This window comes from Triticum dicoccoides, chromosome 7B (assembly GCF_002162155.2).
Source record: "Triticum dicoccoides isolate Atlit2015 ecotype Zavitan chromosome 7B, WEW_v2.0, whole genome shotgun sequence".
Classification (NCBI taxonomy): domain Eukaryota; kingdom Viridiplantae; phylum Streptophyta; class Magnoliopsida; order Poales; family Poaceae; genus Triticum; species Triticum dicoccoides.
The window spans coordinates 27,403,076-27,422,897 of record NC_041393.1 but is presented as its reverse complement, the minus strand read 5'-3'; positions in this window follow the sequence as shown (position 1 = coordinate 27,422,897).

Genomic DNA, 19,822 nt, shown 5'->3' with positions numbered 1-19,822 from the left:
CGTCGCCCCTGCCCCGAGCCCGCCGTCCCCGTCGCCGCCCCCGAGCCCGCTGTCCTCGTCGCCCCTGCCCCACGCCGCCCCGAGCCCGTCGTCGCCCCTGCACCGCGCCGCCTCGATGCCGACGTGAGCGTTTTATTATTTTTATTAGATTTTTTTAGATTCTTTTTGTAGTTCATAGATTTTTTTGTTAGGTTAGATGTGTAGTAATTTAGATATGTAGTTCATAGATTTTTTTTGTTAGATTACATGTGTAGTAATTAATTTGTTCATATTATGTTAGATTTTTTTGTTAGATTAATTAGATTTTTTTGTTAGACTAGATATGTGTAGTAATTAATTTGTTCATATTATGTTAGATTTTTTTTTCTGTTAATAGATTTTTTTGGTGATATTATTATTGAATATGCATGTTTGGTGATATTATTGTTAATAGATTTTTTTTGGTGATATTTAGATTGTGTAATTAATTTGTTCATAGAATTTTAATGATTTTTTTGTTCATAGTATTTAGAAAAAGGAAAAAATAAGAAGTAGTTTATATATAGTTGAACTAGCTAGTTGATTTAATAAACTAATTTATTTTACTATATATAGAAGTAGTTTGTTTTTAGTAAGTACTACTTATTTATTTATTGTAAGTGCTTAGTAGTTGAACTACATAGTTGATTTAATTAATGAAACTACTTTTATTTAACTATATATAGAAGTAGTTCCCGCGTCGACGTCGGCGATGCCTATCCCGCATCCTCGTCGTCGTCGACTCGGCGGTGGAGGCCTGCTTGATCAGGGCCATGTTCGGGACTGGGCTCCGCCGGGTTGGTATTGGGAGGTGCTACCTTCCGGGGGACGTAGGTTGGTGAGGAGGCAGCCCGTTGTTGACCCGATCCTTGTTTGGTGACGGTCGCGTGGGCCAGTGACGGTGGTGAGGCATCCGGACACCGCGGAGGTGGTACGTCACCGTGTCAGCGAGGAGGACGAGCACGTCCGTCGCTACATGGTTGCATTGGAGGGGAGGTTCGACAATACCTGGCAGGTTCTTCAGGGATCTCACTGGAGCTATGATCCTGTGATGGTTCCTTATCTTTGGGTGTCCACCGCCCGCGTCGATACCCGTCGGGAGCTACGGTTCTAGTTGTATTAGTGATAATATTCGACGATGTACGGACACCAAGAGATGATGTACTTTTGCTTATAATTATTGAATGCATGCTAATTTGAATACTATACTTTATTTTATGATTTGGTTTTGCTTATTTTATGATTTGGTTTTACTTATTGAATGCTCATATTGGATAATTTCTCCTTCATTCCCGTGTGCTAGACAATTTGATATAATTAATAATGCATTCGGGAATGAAAGGAGGAGCTACGTACATCGATCATCGATACTCAATCCGTGATTAATAATAATGATCTAGTTTAAGTACCCATCATGGTGTGGATTTTCAAGTAAAGCTGTACAATGCTCAGAGTGTAACCCATTTTGGTTGCAAAAATTGGGAAGCACTTTGCAAGATGTATGGTTTTGATGAGGGTATGCTTGTTACCATGGATCTTGGTGATCCTACAATCGAGCAAGAGAGACCTACGATTTTCGTCCTTGTGGATACACCTCCAATTCTTCCCCCATGTGAGCTTAACATAGTTATTAAGTAATTTATATTGTTTATTTGAAAATAGTTGACAACTTATTCTCCATTGACAGCTTATTTTCATTCTTCAAAGAATGTGCGGAAGATGGTAGACAGAACCTACTACACCGAAGGCTCCGAACTAACTTATCAGGAGAAAAATCATCTGGTCGGATTTTGTACTGATCTTGAGAATTACAATGTCTACAATCGAACTCCTCAACATTATGGTCAATACGTGCCACTAGTGCACGTGTTGAACTACGGTAACTACCATGGAGATACCCTGGTATGATTTTTTACTATTACAACATTCGTGCATCTTTTTGCACACTTCTAAAACTAGTACATCATATCATTGCTAACTACGAAGTTATTACTATGTTTTTCAACAGATAATCCCAAATGATTGTGTGCCTCATCTGATGTATACACGGGGTAGCCTTCATGTTTTGAACATACACCCAGGTCGTCCTACGAATCTCAACTGTCCATACCGGGTTTCTAAAAGAAGTGGAGACATGATAATCAAAGAATGGAAAAAATGTATGGACAGTCATAAGGAGCTTCTTGGAAGCAACATTCAGCGAAGGGCAAACATTGGAGACAGGATGATCGCCATTCTTCATAATGGAGAGTCAGGGTCTATATTGTTTTATGCTATTTTACCTTAAGGGTGTTTAGGTCCTACCTGATACTGATGATCATGTGCTAAGAACAATTATGTAGGGTTGGGTTCGACGACTATGAGGATGATGATCGTATGACTTATTATTAATAACGAGTAGAAGTTGTATATGATGATGCATGATTAGTAGGACTTGTTATTATATATATATGATGATGTATGATGCAAGCATGCATGAGCATTTTATATCTGCGGGGGTGCAATGAACATAGCAGCAGCGTTGATAAACCAAGGACGAAGGTATAAGAGAGGACACTTCTCTCTATTAGCTAGCTATAATAACAACCTAAAAATAACCCCTAAAGCAGCCACTTTTTTTTAAAAAAATTGACTTTTGGTCCCGGTTGGAGCCACCAACCAGGACCAAAGGCCCCCTGACTGGGGTGGGCGCACAGGGCCATGTGGAGGCACATTGGTCCCGGTTCTGGTTTGAACCGGGACTAATGGTTGGAGGTATTAGTAACGACCTATTAGTCCCGGTTCATGAACCGGGACTAAAGGCCCTTACGAACCGGGACTAATGGGTGGTTTTCTACTAGTGGTAGGTTGCCTTCTCCGGTGGAGTGAAATGGGTGATTGATAATGGATGTACAAATCATATGACCGGAGATAGCAAATTGCTCTATGATTTCATGGAAGCTATTCAACCATTCATGAGCATTATGTTTGGTGGAGGTTCAAAAGGACAGGTACTCGGTTTGGGCAAGGTGGCTATCACAAATGACATGTCTCTTGAAAATGTCATGCTTGTCCAATCCCTTAAATACCACTTGCTTTCTGTTCGCCAATTGGCTTCTGTTGGTCATGATACACTTTTTGGACTAACGGATGTGAAAGTCTTTAAGAGAGATACTCTCGAAGTGGCCTTTGTTGGAGAGTTGGATGGCAACCTTTACACGGTTGATTTCTCAAAAGAGAGCACATTCCATGCAACTTGTCTAATGGCCAAGGCTGACAAGTGGTGGCTATGGCATCGCCGGCTAGCCCATGTCGGCATGAGAAATCTTCAAGATCTCTTAAAGGGGAATCACATCCTTGGACTAACCAATGTCTCTTTTGAGAAAGATCGTGTGTGTAGTTCATGCATAGCCGGGAAGCAACATCAATCAAAGCACCCACCCAAGAACATAGTATCTACTTTAATGCCCCTGGAGCTCCTTCATGTGGATCTTTTTGGGCCTCCTTCATGGGATAGTCTTGGTGGGAAAAAGTATGGACTTGTCATTGTTGATGATTACTCAAGATATACATGGGTGTTCTTCCTCAAGTCCAAGGACGAAACGAAGATCACCTTCATTGATTTTTCCAAGCAAGCCCAATGCAAGTTTGACAAAGAAATCCGGGCAATAAGAAGTGACAATGGCTCTGAGTTCAAGAACTATACCTTGGAAGGATTTCTTAGTGATGAAGGGATTGAGCATCAATATTCAGCTCCATACACTCCTCAACAAAATGGTGTAGCCGAAAGGAAGAACCGTACACTTGTAGAGATTGCAAGGTCCATGTTGGATGAATACAAGTCACCACATAGTTTTTGGGCCGAAGCTGTCAACACCGCATGCCATGCATCAAATCGGCTCTTCCTCCACACTATATTGGAAAAGACTCCATATGAGCTTCTAACTGGAAACAAGCCAAATGTCAAGTACTTTCCTGTATTTGGGTGCAAATGTTTCATCCTCAACAAAAGAGAATGGTTAGGAAAATTTCAATCCAAAACAATTGAGGGTATATTTGTTGGCTATGGATCAAACTCTCACGCCTATAGAGTCTACAAAAAATCCAATGGATGTGTTGTAGAAACTTGTGACGTGGTGTTTGATGAATTTAATGGCTCCCATGGGAAGCAAGTTGATCTAAGTGATGTAGGTGAAGAAGATTCTTCTCAAGACATTTTGACCATGGGTGTTGGTGCACTTCTTCCTATGGAACAAGAACCTGATGATGATGAAGAAGAAGATGGAAGTCTCACACATCATCAAACTACTTCAATATCCATACCACCACAAGCTCCTATTGTTCAGCCGATACCTTTCGCCCAAGTTGAAGAGGATGATCAAGTTCCTCTTAATGATAATCTTCAAGAACAAGATCATCATCAAGTGCAAGAACAAGAAAGTCCAATCATTGATGATGAACCTCAACAAATGCAATATGAACAAGAAGATCTTCCTCCACACGCTAATGATCCATATGTTGAGGATGTGGATGATGGACATCAAGTTGAACCTCGTGAAACCCTTACCTCCATCATGCCTCGAGTGGCCGGTCGTGTTGATGTTGACAAAATTCTCACCGGCATCTCGGAAGGTAGAGTCACTCGTAAACATTTGACAAACTTTTGTGCCCGCTTCTCGTTTGTGTCTAGTATTGAGCCCCTCAAGGTACAAGATGCATTGATGGACAACGATTGGCTAGTTGCTATGCAAGAAGAGTTGAACAGTTTTGAACGCAACCAAGTGTGGTCGTTAGTCAAGAGGCCATCTACCGAGCACAACGTCATTGGAACAAAATGGATTTTCAAGAACAAGCAAGATGAAAATGGTGTAATCATCCGCAACAAGGCAAGGTTAGTGGCACAAGGGTACTCACAAGTTGAAGGTTTGGACTTTGGTGAGACCTTTGCCCCCGTTGCCCCTCTTGAATCCATTCGTAGTTTACTTGCTTATGCCGCTTTCAATGGTTTTACATTACATCAAATGGATGTGAAGAGTGCCTTCCTTAACGGTCCTCTACAAGAAGAAGTATATGTGTCACAACCACCCGGGTTCGTTGATCCCTTTCACAAAGACTATGTGTATAAACTTCATAAGGCTTTGTATGGCCTCAAACAAGCACCTCGTGCTTGGTATGATCATTTGAAGAAGTTTTTACTCGATGATGGTTTTGTGAGAGGGGTGATCGATCCCACTCTTTTTACTAAGAGGGACAAGGGTGATTTGATCCTATGCCAAATCTATGTAGATGACATCATTTTTGGTTCTCCTAACATTCATTTGTGCAAGAAGTTTGCGGCTTCAATGACCAAGAATTTTGAAATGTCACTCAATAAGGACTTGAAGTTCTTTCTCGGATTTCAAATTCAACAATTTCAAGAAGGAATTTTCTTATCTCAAGCAAAGTACCTCAAGGATATTCTAGAAAAGTTTGGTATGTCTGATGCTAGTCCATGCAAGACACCCATGCCCAAGAAAATTGCTCTCACTGAAGACACAAATGGTATTCCTTTCGACCCATCTACTTACCGCTCTATGATTGGTTCATTGCTTTATCTTTGTGCATCTAGACCAGACATCATGTTCAGTGTATGCATGTGTGCTAGATTTCAAGCTTTCCCTATGGAAAGTCATCATAAGGCGGTTAAGCATATTCTTAGATACCTTGTTCACACCCCAAAGTTGGGCCTCTGGTACCCGAAGGATGCTAAGTTTGATCTCATTGAGTACACGGATGGGGATTGGACTGGAGACAAAGTGGATCGTAAGTCCACATCCGGTGCATGTCAGTTTCTTGGACGATCCTTGGTAAGTTGGTCCTCGAAGAAACAAAATTGTATTGCTGTCTCTACCGCATAAGCTGAATACATTGTTGCCGCTAGTTGTGCAACTCAGTTGTTATGGATGAGGCAAACTTTGAAGGATTACGGTATCACCTATAGACATGTGCCTCTTCTATGTGATAATGAAAATGCCATCAATATTGCTGAGAACCCCAAAGATCATCTCCGTACCAAACACACTGATATTAGGTATCATTTCTTGAGAGATCATGTTGGAAAGGGTGATATTCACATTGATCACATTGGTACAGATTTTCAACTGGCAGATATCTTCACCAAACCTTTAGATGAAGCAAGGTTTTGTCGACTTAGGTGTGAACTTGGTATCTTGGAGCTTGACAATATTATGTGAAATCTAGTACCCATTCATGCATGAATCTAATGTCTTGTCATGATGTAGGCATATATTTAGGGGGAGGCATTCAATTCATGAATATTCTCACCCTACTTAATGCATAAAAAGAACCAACACTCTCAAAGTTACCATGGTTCTAGAACTATGGTGCTTTAACATGATGGAGTAGTGATTATGCACTCAAAGTTCAAATCTTTCCGTGTCATGTCACGTCTACTCATACATGGTGGCATTAGCCACCACTTGTATCACTAGACCAATATTGGAACGGTATATGGCTATTATTGATTGGGATAGGGTATTAGTTACTAAATAAATAATTTTTTACTGTGGACGGTAATTGTCTTCTCCTCATCATGATCAGCAACACATACACTTACACCTCGCCTCTTGTCAAAATTTTGGCGTCGGACGTCCGTAGGTTCCGGACGTCCATGTGGTTCTTCAATGCCGTCGTCCGCAGGAATCCGGACGTCCGTAAATTCTTCTCTGATTGACATCGCCCGGTCGTCCGGGCTACCCGGACGTCCGTAAAATCCTCTCTGGTTCCCTTAGCTGGCCTTGACGCCGAAACGTCGGACGTCCGTAAGACTCCGGACGTCCGAGATTTCTTCTCTGTTACACTTCGTACGGTCGTCCGCCCTATCCGGACGTCCGTAATAAACTTTCTGGTACAATCAGGCCGGACGTCCGAGGCTTCCGGCCGTCCGTAAAATCATCTCTGTCATCTTCCATTTTTTTTGGCCCCGACTCCGGTCGTCCGTACCCCCCGGTCGTCCAGATGCCTATTCGACTCCGGTCGTCCGTAGGCTCTGGTCATTTTCACCGACCCCTATATATAGTGCGCGGTAGGGTTTCGCAACTGTTTCCTCATCTCCTCTCCACTGTTTCCCCACCGCCGCGGATCTGCTGTCCTGCTTGGCTTCGCTCAAGCCCGGCGGCCTCTCGCTCTCTCCGGTTGCTTGTCTTTGGTCCGGTCGCTCGTTTCCTCCGTGTTCCTCCCTTCAATGTAGGGCATAATCTTCCCCCCTCATGCATCAACCCTCAATCTATGGAGGGGTGTTGATTTGTGTCTTCTTTCTCCCCTAGGTCATGATGCCTCGGACCAAGCACTCAGCTCGCAAGCAAGTCGCCGGAGGGCCGGCTCGTCCGCCTCGTCGTGGTGGCTCCGATGACTCCCAGGAGCAGGCTCGTCCTCGAAAACGTGCCGCTCGTCCTCCCAGCTCGTTTAGTGATTCCTCCTCGGAGGGGTCGGACTTTGAGGATGAACTTGAGGAGGTGGAACCGGCCCCATTTGTTGGTGTTCGCGTCGCTGCACCCAAGCCGGGCACTCATCATCCAACCTTTCAGCCTCCTCCACCTCCGGTGCAACCCCACGGTGATGCTCTTCACATCTCAATTGAGCCTCCATTACCACTCGGGCGTCATGTTAAGCGTTTCAACGAAGTCCCCAAAGCTTCATATCTTAAATTGCGTCGCGATGTAGATCAATTTACTGTTGTTAGGGATTCTCAGGATAGTCGCTTTCGCACCAATGTCCAAGCTGACATCTTCACCACGATTGTCATCCCTAAAGGCTTGTCACTCCATGTCTGCATTGATCTCGAGCATATTCGCACTCATCCGGAGAAATATCCGGGAGCTATTGAGCTCATTGAGTCGTCCAACCTAGCTGCTCCATTTGCATTTCAACATGATTTTAACCACGCTGCCATTCATCAATTCTATGCCACATGTTATTTTGCTCTTGATAACACTGTCACATGGATGACCTCAGACACTGCACTCACAACATGTTATGCTCAATTTGTCACTGCCCTTGGATTTCCCGACACTGGGTTCAAAATCCACAAGGATGACCCCAACCATAGGCCCAAGGGCATTGATGTCTGTGTGGATCTTATTAGACCTATCCCAACTTTGTCTAACATTGAAAAACAAAAGGGTCTAAACCAAGTATCCATTTGGCGCTTCCCATTCAACATCATTTATCAGTGTATCATCCGCACCATCTATCCCAAGATGGGTGAAAAAGGCTCCTGGAGCAGCTATTGCATTGATCTCATGCATCGCCTCTTTGCATCTCCTAAAGGGAAGATCAATGTTCCACACTTTCTATGGCATGAGATCCGCCTTGCTAGCTTCCAGCACAAGAGGGCTTTTCCTCATGCACCCTTTATTCAGGCTTTTATCGAGAGCGCAGCTCCCTTCTCCATTGCCCGCACTCATGTGCATGAGCGATGGGTCATTCCCGCTCACATGGCGGCTGATCATGTTCCTCCTCCTACCGCTACTGCTCGTCGCACCGCCGCTAGTGTTCCTTCTCATGCTTCCCATTCTCCTTCCAGTTCTGCACCTTTTGGGCGCATTGCTCATTTTCTTGGGAAGGCTCACTCTGCCATGATGAAGATGTTCACCTTCCATTGCTCCCAACACCACGATGTTGTCACTCGCATGGTAACTTCCAAGAACGCTCTGAAGGCTCATCTGAGAGACTCAGGAGTGTATGATGTGAGTGACGATGAGCGTCTTCCTGATGAGCCCCCTTCTGACTTTGGTTTACCCTCGGGTCCTGAGTGGGCTGATTTCTTCGACGAGGCGGGTGTCAGTGGTGCTCATGATGATGATGATGAGGATGATCTCTGATGCTCTTATGTTTCCCCCCTATTCTCTATTTTTGGATATTTGATGCCAAGGGGGAGTAGGCTCTATATGCATGTTCTTCTAGCTCATTATGTAATCGAACTTATTGTTATGATTGTGTTTTAGCTTGTACTGAACCTATGTTATGAGTTTGTTGAGTCTGAGATTTGGTGAATCTATATGTGATGAATCTATATGAAGTTTAATTCTTGATTATTGTGTGTATGAGATTTGGTTATATTGGGCATCATTTTGAGGGGGAGCCCTCGTCATGTTTTTAGTATCTATGGTATCACTTTGAGCGGGAGCTCACTCGTTGCTCATTCTTGATTATCGTTATTGAGCTCCACAACAAATACTTTCGATTACTATTATGAGTATGCATATGAGTTGTAATCAACTACCAAAAAGGGGGAGATTGAAAGTGCAATCATGCCCTTAATCATATTTTGATGTTGATGACAACACATATGCTAGGGACTAATCATGTTTATCAAGTATATCTCAGGATTATGTCTCAAAGACCGTGTGCATGGATCATGACTAGGGACAAAAAGCATATAACTCAAGAATGGAGATACAAGACATTGACTTCATTTATGGTTTGTTCTTGAGTATAGGGATCCCGCACTATTAAGAGGGTATCGTTGGATCTAGTGAAAAACTTGCTCAAAAGCCACTGTTCCTATACCTTGCCTTCGAACGTCCGGTGCTCTACGGACGTCCGGTCCCTCTCGGCTTCCCGGACGTCCGGCCACTTCCGATCGTCCGGTGTTCCTTTACAGTATGATTTTTACAGATGTCCGGAACTCTCCGACATCCGATACTTTCACAACAGAATCATTTTAACGGATTTTCGGACTCTCCGGTCATCCATGCTCCGGATGTCCGGCCCGTCTCGGACGTCCGTGTCCTGTACACTGGGTCGTGGCTCACAGTTTCGCAGCGGCCGGTCGTCCGATGACTGTCGGACGTCCGGACCTATTTGTGCCTCCGGACGTCCGATGTTCTCCGGACGTCCGACCTATCCTGAGCACTTATGTTCCCCAAACGGTCACTTTTACTAACCTACTATATATATGCCTTTCCCTTCCACGGGATAAGGTTGACCATTCACTTTGAGCCTACCAAGAACACTTCTCACTCTCTCTCTCATTCACCTACACTAAATCCTAGATTCCCAAGGGTTCTAGGAGCATTTGAGAGAAGTTCAACAATCAAGTGATAGATCCACTCCTTCCCCTTCTTTGCACCAAAGGAATTCGTGATTTGAGCAAGTTTTGAGCTTTCCCCCATCGTTCTTGTTACTCTTGGAGGTTGGAGACTCCTAGGCGGTAGGAGTCATTCGGAGAGGAATCGAACTTTGTGATTACCCTCGGAAAAGTTTGTGAGGGTTTGGAGACCACCCCAAGGTCTACCACTAGTGGTTGAGAAACGCCTTCGTGATGTTGTCTCAAAGGCTGAATAGGGTGAGCCTTCGTGGCTTTGGTGTGCCTTCGTGGTAACATCCACCTCTCTAACGGTGACTAGCTTCCCTCCAAGGAAGTGAACATCAGGATACATGCTCGTCTCCCGGAGTTACGGTTATTCCTAACCCTAACTCTCTACTTGTGGTTACTTGTCTCTTTGCACTTACGTATACCATATTGTGCTTGTTAACTTGCGTGCTTGTGTTCTTGCTTAGTATTTAGTACTCACTTGCAATTGTTAGGCTCACCTTCATATTCCGCACTATTGTCTAAAATTGCTAAGTAATAATTAAAATAAGTAGTTGTACCTATTCACCCCCCCTCTAGGTCCATCTCGATCCTTTCAGGGGGGGTGATTAGACTACTTGACCAAATAAAAATCTAGCCTTTTCCCAATTTTAGTTCTTGGCAGATTTTAGCAACTTAGCACTAGTCAAGCAATCAACCTACACATGCAATTCTAAGACTGTAGCAGCGGAATGTAAACCAATTGCATATGAAGGTAAAGGGGAGGAGTTTGAGGATGCAAACACAATTGGAGACACCGATGTTTTTGTCGTGGTTCCGATAGGTGGTGCTATCGTACATCCACGTTGATGGAGACTTCAACCCACAAAGGGTAATGGTTGCGCGAGTCCACGGAGGGCTCCACCCATGAAGGGTGCACGAAGAAGCAACCTTGTCTATCCCACCATGGACATAGCCCACGAAGGACTTGCCTCACTAGGGTAGATCTTCACGAAGTAGGCGATCTCCTTGCCCTTACAAACTCCTTGGTTTAACTCCACAATCTTGACGGAGGCTCCCAAGTGACACCTAGCCAATCTAGGAGACACCACTCTCCAAGAAGTAACAAATGGTGTGTTGTTGATGAATTCCTTGGTCTTGTGCTTCAAATGATAGTCCCCCCAACACTCAATTCTCTCTCACAGGATTTGGATTTGGTGGAAAGAGATTTGAGTGGAAAGCATCTTGGGGAAGGCTAGAGATCAAGATTCATATGGTAGGAATGGAATATCTTGACCTCAACACAAGTGTAGGTGGTTCTCTCTCAGAAAATGTATGTTGGAAGTGTAGGCATGTTCTGATGGCTCTCCTCATGAATGAAGAGTGGGTGGAGGGGTATATTTATCCTCCACACAAAATCTAACCGTTACACACAACTTACCAAACTCGGTGGGACCGAATCCAGAAACTCGGTCGGACTGATTTAGCAAATAATGTGACCGTTAGGATTTTCGGTGGGACCGACATGTCAACTCGGTGGGACCGATATGGTTAGGGTTAGGGAATAACGTAATATCGGTGAGACCGATTACACAAACTCGGTGAGACCGATTTTGGTAATAAGCTAACCAGAGAGTTGGTCAGGCAAACTCGGTGGGACCGATTCGCTCATCTCGGTTAGACCGAAACGTTACGAAAGGGAAACAGTGAATTTGCATTGCAATCTCGGTGGGACCGATCGCTCTCTCGGTTTGACCGAAACGTTACAAAGGGAAACAGAGAGATTGCAATCCCATCTCGGTGCGACTGAAAAGACTAGGGTTTGGTGGCAGTGCCTATGACATGAGAACTCGGTGGTGCCGGATAGATAGTTTCGGTGGCGCCGAGTTTGACTTTTGGTTTGGGTCATATGTGGATGTGAGAAAGTAGTTGAGGGCTTTGGAGCATATCTCTAAGCATTTTGAGCAAGAAACTCATTAAGCAACACCTCATCCCTCCTTGATAGTATTGGCTTTTCCTATAGACTCAATGTGATCTTGGATCACTAAAATGGAAAATGTAAAGTCTTGTGCTTTGAGCTTGAGCCAATCCTTTTGTACTTCGCATTTTGAGGGATCCACTTTTCTCATCCATGCCATGCCAATCATTGAGCTTTCCTGAAATATTTATCTTGAAATAGCATTAGCTCAATGAGCTATATGTTGTTAGTAATTACCAAAACCACCCAGGGATAGTTGCACTTTCAATCTCCCCCTTTTTGGTAATTGATGACAACATATAGATCAAAGCTTTGACAAATGATAATAAGATTGAAAAACATTTTCGCTTTGAGAAGTATGTGAAAAAGCAAGAGCTCCCCCTAAATTTGTGCACTATTTAAAATTTGCTTTGGACTGCAAATGCACAATGAGTTAGGATCATGGGCCACTCTTCCATGTCACATACATCTTGGTGGAGCGCTCAAAATGATAATAATTAAACACATGCACTCATCACCAAGCAAAGTGAATGATCATATAAGTATATAAAAGATAATGTCATCCAACAAGCATAAGGTAGCATATGATCAAACACGTGATCATCGACCATCCAAGTATCTCACAAAAGGCATAATGTATCAAGCAAACACACAATAAATAAGTTCAACCACCAAAAGCAAGAGAGATAAAAAGCAGCACTCTCTCTCGAAGCCTATGATCTATACATTTTTCTCCCCCTTTGGCAACAAGTTACCAAAAAATTCAAAAATGCATAGTGCTAAACGACTCTCAGGCTTGGTCTTCATGAGGTTGTGTAGAGATGACTCCAAGGACGAAAGCATCAGTTGATGTAGCTGGAGATGGTGGAGTGACTGTGGCAGCTAGTGCAGAAGATGTAGCTCTGGTGTTTGGAACAGGCACTGCAGCAGATCTCTGTCCTCTGGGCACTCTAGCAAATGCATCTGTAGTAGACTTGCCCTTCTTCTCCTCCACATCCTCCTGAAGTTGCTCAACTGCAGTTTGGATCTCAGTGACTTTGACATCAAGAGCATAAAACTTGCAACAAACAAAGTAGAGGATGTCTGACTTGATTTTGCAGGGCATGTTGTGATGTGATATGGTCAAGACATGAAGTGATATAAAGATGTTGTATGAGATGATCATGTTTTGTAGAAGTTATCGGCAACTGGCAGGAGCCATATGGTTGTCGCTTTATTGTATGAAATACAAACGCTATGTAATTGGTTTACTTTATCACTAAGAAGTAGCGATAGTCGTAGAAGCAACAGTTGGTGAGACAACCACGACACTACGATGGAAATCAAGGTGTCAAGCCGGTGACGATGGAGATCATGACATTGCTTTGATGATGGAGATCAAAAGCACAAGATGAGGATGGCCATATCATGTCACATATTTTGATTGCATGTGATGTTTATCTTTATGCATCTTATTTTGCTTAGTACGGGGATAGCACTATAAGATGATCCCTTACTAAAAATTTCAAGGTATAAGTGTTCTCCCCTAGTATGCACCGTTGCGAAAGTTCTTCGTTCTGAGACACCACGTGATGATCAGGTGTGATAAGCTCTACGTTCAAATACAACGGGTGCAAGCCAGTTTTGCACACGTGGAATACTCGAGTTAAACTTGACGAGTCTAGCATATACAGATATGGCCTCAGAACACTAGAGACCGAAAGGTCGAACGTGAATCATATTGTGGATATGATTGTTGGAAATATGCCCTAGAGGCAATAATAAAAGCATTATTATTATATTTCCTTGTTCATGATAATTGTCTTTTATTGATGCTATAATTGTGTTATCCGGAAATCGTAATACATGTGTGAATACATAGACCACAATACGTCCCTGGTGAGCCTCTAGTTGACTAGCTCGTTGGTCAACAGATAGTCATGGTTTCCTGACTATGGACATTGGATGTCATTGACAACGGGATCACATCATTAGGAGAATGATGTGATGGACAAGACCCAATCCTAAGCATAGCACAAGATCGTGTAGTTCGTTTTGCTAGAGTTTTTCAATGTCAAGTATCTCTTCCTTAGACCATGAGATCGTGTAACTCCCGGATACCGTAGGAGTGCTTTGGGTGTACCAAACGTCACAACGTAATTGGGTGACTATAAAGGTACACTACAGGTATCTCCGAAAGTGTCTGTTGGGTTGACACGGATCGAGACTGGGATTTGTCACTCCGTATGACGGAGAGGTATCTCTGGGCCCACTCGGTAATGCATCATCATAATGGGCTCAAAGTGACCAAGTGCTTGGTCACGGGATCATGCATTACGGTACGAGTAAAGTGACTTGCCGGTAACGAGACTGAATGAGGTATTGGGATACCGACGATCGAGTCTCGGGCAAGTAATGTACCGATTGACAAAGGGAATAGTATACGGGGTTGCTTGAATCCTCTACATCGTGGTTCATCCGATGACATCATCGAGGAGCATGTGGGAGCCAACATGGGTATCCACATCCCGCTGTTGGTTATTGACCCGAGAGCCGTCTCGGTCATGTCTGCGTGTCTCCCGAACCCGTAGGGTCTACACACTTAAGGTTCGGTGACGCTAGGGTTATTAGGAAGACTTGTATGTGATTACCAAATGTTGTTCGGAGTCCCGGATGAGATCCCGGACGTCACGAGGAGTTCCGGAAGGGTCCGGAGGTAAAGATTTATATATGGGAAGTTGTCAAACGGACACCGGAAAGTTTCGGGGGCATACTGGTATTGTACCGGGGCCACCGGAAGGGTTCCGGGGGTCCACCGGGAGGGGCCACCCCTCCGGGGGGCCACATGGGCTGCGTGGGGCAGGAGCCAGCCCCTGGAGGGCTGGGCGCGCCCCCCTTGGGCCCATGCGCCTAGGGTTGGGGGGGAACCCTAGAGGGGGCGCCCCCCTTTGCTTGGGGGGCAAGTTCCCCCTCCCTGGCCGCCACCCCCCCTCTAGATCCCATCTAGAGGGGCCGGCCCCCCTTGCCCCTTCCCCTATAAATAGAGGGGTGAGGGGAGGGCTGCACAACCTAAGCCAAGGTGCAGCCCCTCCCCTCCCCAACACCTCTCCTTCTCCGTCACGAGCTTGGCGAAGCCCTGTCGGAGTGCTGCTTCTCCACCAACACCACGCCGTCGTGCTGCCGGTGGAGCTGTCTTCCTCAACCTCTCCTTCCTCCTTGCTAGATCAAGACGGAGGAGACGTCTCCCATACTGTACGTGTGTTGAATGCGGAGGTGCTGTCCGTTCAGCACTTGGTCATCGGTGATCTGAATTACGTCGAGTACGACTCCATCATCACCGCTCCCTCGAACGCTTCCGTACGCGATCTACAAGTGGTATGTAGATGCAAACTCACTCCCTTGACTCGTTGCTTAGATGAACTCATAGATGGATCTTGGTGAAACCGTAGGAAAATTTTTAATTTTCTGCAACGTTCCCCAATAGTGGCATCATGAGCTAGGTCTATGCGTAGTTCTCTATTGCACGAGTAGAACACAATTTTGTTGTGGGCATAGATCTTGTCAACTTGCTTGCCGCTACTAGTCTTATCTTGCTTCAGCGGTATTGTGGGATGAAGCGGCCCGGACCAACCTTACACGTACGCTTACGTGAGACCGGTTCCACCGACTAACATGCACTAGTTGCATAAGGTGGCTGGCGGGTGTCTGTCTCTCCTACTTTAGTTGGAGCGGATTCGATGAAAAGGGTCCTTATGAAGGGTAAATAGAAGTTGACAAAATCACGTTGTGGTTATTCGTAGGTAAGAAAACGTTCTTGCTAGAACCCAATTGCAGCCACGTAAAAGATGCAACAACAATTAGAGGACGTCTAACTTGTTTTTGCAGCAATTGTCACGTGATGTGATATGGCCAGAAGTTGTGATGAATGATGAATGATATATTGTGATGTATGAGATCATGTTCTTGTAATAGGAATCACGACTTGCATGTCGATGAGTATGACAACCGGCAGGAGCCATAGGAGTTGTCTTTATTTTTTGTATGACCTGCGTGTCATTGAAGAACGCCATGTAAATTACTTTACTTTATTGCTAAACGCGTTAGCTATAGAAGTAGAAGTAGTCGTTGGCGTGACAACTTCATGAAGACACGATGATGGAGATCATGGTGTCATGCCGGTGACAAGATGATCATGGAGCCCCGAAGATGAAGATCAAAGGAGCTATATGATATTGGCCATATCATGTCACTACTTTCTATAATTGCATGTGATGTTTATTATGTTTTATGCATCTTGTTTACTTAGAACGACGGTAGATGATCCCTTATAATAATTTCAAGAATGTGTTCCCCCTAACTGTGCACCATTGCTAAAGTTAGTCGTTTCGAAGCACCACGTGATGATCGGGTGTGATAGATCCTTACGTTCACATACAACGGGTGTAAGACAGATTTACACATGCAGAACACTTAGGGTTAACTTGACGAGCCTAGCATGTACAGACATGGCCTCGGAACAAAGAGACCGAAAGGTCGAACATGAGTCGTATGGAAGATACGATCAATATGGAGATGTTCACCGATGATGACTAGTCCGTCTCACGTGATGATCGGACACGGCCTAGTCGACTCGGATCGTGTAACACTTAGATGACTAGAGGGATGTCAAATCTGAGTGGGAGTTCATTAAATAATTTAATTAGATGAACTTAATTATCATGAACTTAGGCTAAAACTTTTGCATAATATGTCTTGTAGATCAAATGGCCAACGCTCATGTCAACATGAACTTCAACGCGTTCCTAGAGAAAACCAAGCTGAAAGATGATGGCAGCAACTATACGGACTGGGTCCGGAACCTGAGGATCATCCTCATAGCTGCCAGGAAACAATATGTCCTAGAAGGACCGCTAGGTGACGCTCCCGTCCCAGAGAACCAAGACATTATGAATGCTTGGCAGTCTCGTGCTGATGATTACTCCCTCGTTCAGTGCGGCATGCTTTACAGCTTAGAACCGGGGCTCCAAAAGCGTTTTGAGCAACACGGAGCATATGAGATGTTCGACGAGCTGAAACTAGTTTTCCAAGCTCATGCCCGGGTCGAGAGATATGAAGTCTCCGACAAGTTCTATAGTTGTAAGATGGAGGAAAATAGTTCTGTCAGTGAGCATATACTCAAAATGTCTGGGTTGCACAACCGCCTGTCCCAGCTGGACATTAACCTCCCGGATGAGGCGGTCATTGACAGAATCCTTCGGTCGCTCCCACCAAGCTACAAGAGCTTCGTGATGAACTACAATATGCAGGGGATGGTGAAGACCATTCCTAAAGTATTTTCAATGCTAAAGCCGGCAGAGGTTGAAATCAAGAAAGAACATCAAGTGTTGATGGTCAATAAGACCACTAAGTTCAAGAAGGGCAAGGGTAAGAAGAACTTCAAGAAGGACGGCAAAGATGGTGCCGTGCCCGGTAAGCCAGTTGCCGGGAAGGAGTCAAAGCATGGACCCAAGCCTGAAACTGAGTGTTTTTATTGCAAGGGGAAGGGTCACTGGAAACGGAACTGCCCCAAATGCTTAGCAGACAAGAAGGCCGACAACACTAAAGGTATATTTGATATACATGTAATTGATGTGTACCTTACCAGTACTCGTAGTAACTCCTGGGTATTTGATACCGGTGCCGTTGCTCACATTTGTAACTCACAACAGGAGCTGCGGAATAAGAGGAGACTGGCGAAGGACGAGGTGACGATGCGCATCGGGAATGGTTCCAAGGTCGATGTGATCGCCGTCGGCACGCTACCTCTACATTTACCTACGGGATTAGTTTTAAACCTCAATAATTGTTATTTAGTGCCAAGTTTGAGCATGAACATTGTATCTGGATCTCGTTTGCTGCGAGATGGCTACTCATTTAAATCGGAGAATAATGGTTGTTCTATTTATATGAGAGATATGTTTTATGGTCATGCCCCGATGGTCAATGGTTTATTCTTAATGAATCTCGAACGTAATACTACACATATTCATAGTGTGAATACCAAAAGATGTAAAGTTGATAACGATAGTCCCACATATTTGTGGCACTGCCGCCTTGGTCACATTGGTGTCAAGCGCATGAAGAAGCTCCATGCTGATGGACTTTTAGAGTCTCTCGATTATGAATCATTTGACACATGCGAACCATGCCTCATGGGCAAAATGACCAAGACCCCGTTCTTCGGAACAATAGAGCGAGCAACCAACATGTTGGAAATCATACATACCGATGTGTGCGGTCCAATGATCGTTGAGGCTCGCGGAGGATATCGTTATGTTCTCACTCTCACTGATGACTTGAGTAGATATGGGTATGTCTACTTGATGAAACACAAGTCTGAGACCTTTGAAAAGTTCAAGGAATTTCAGAATGAAGTAGAGAATCAACGTGACTGAAAGATAAAGTTCTTACGATCGGATCGTGGAGGAGAATATTTAAGTCACGAATTTGGTACACACTTAAGAAAATGTGGAATCGTTTCACAACTCACGCCGCCTGGAACACCTCAGCATAACGGTGTGTCCGAACGTCATAATCGCACTCTATTGGATATGGTGCGATCTATGATGTTTCTTACCGATTTACCGCTATCATTTTTGGGGATACGCTCTAGAGACAGCTACATTCACTTTAAATAGGGCACCGTCTAAATCCGTTGAGACGACACCATATGAATTATGGTTTGGGAAGAAACCTAAGCTGTCGTTTCTAAAAGTTTGGGGATGCGATGCTTATGTCAAGAAACTTCAACCTGAAAAGCTCGAACCCAAGTCGGAAAAATGCGTCTTCATAGGATACCCTAAGCAAACCATTGGGTATACCTTCTACTTAAGATCCGAGGGCAAGATCTTTGTTGCCAAGAACGGATCCTTTCTGGAAAAAGAGTTTCTCTCGAAAGAAGTAAGTGGGAGGAAAGTAGAACTCGATGAAGTACTACCTCTTGAACGGGATAGTAGTGCAGCTCAAGAAAATGTTCCTGTGATGCCTACACCAACTGAAGAGGAAAATAATGATGATGATCAAGGTACTTCGGATCAAGTTGCTACTAAACTTCGTAGGTCCACAAGGACACGTTCCGCACCAGAGTGGTACGGCAACCCTGTCCTGGAAATCATGTTGTTAGACAATGGTGAACCTTCGAACTATGAAGAAGCGATGGCGGGCCCAGATTCCAACAAATGGCTTGAAGCCATGAAATCCGAGATAGAATCCATGTATGAAAACAAAGTATGGACTTTGACAGACTTGCCCGATGATCGGCGAGTGATAGAAAACAAATGGATCTTTAAGAAGAAGACGGACGCGGATGGTAATATTACCGTCTATAAAGCTCGACTTGTCGCTAAGGGTTATCGACAAGTTCAAGGGATTGACTACGATGAGACTTTCTCTCCCGTAGCGAAGCTAAAGTCCGTCCGAATCATGTTAGCAATTGCCGCATACTATGATTATGAGATATGGCAGATGGACGTCAAAACAGCATTCCTTAACGGACATCTTAAGGAAGAACTGTATATGATGCAGCCAGAGGGTTTTGTCGATCCTAAGAATGTTAACAAAGTATGCAAGCTCTAGTGGTCCATTTATGGGCTGGTGCAAGCATCTCGGAGTTGGAACATTCGCTTTGATGAGATGATCAAAGCGTTTGGGTTTATGCAGACTTACGAAGAAGCCTGCGTTTACAAGAAAGTGAGTGGGAGCTCAGTAGTATTTCTCATATTATATGTAGATGACATACTCTTGATGGGAAATGA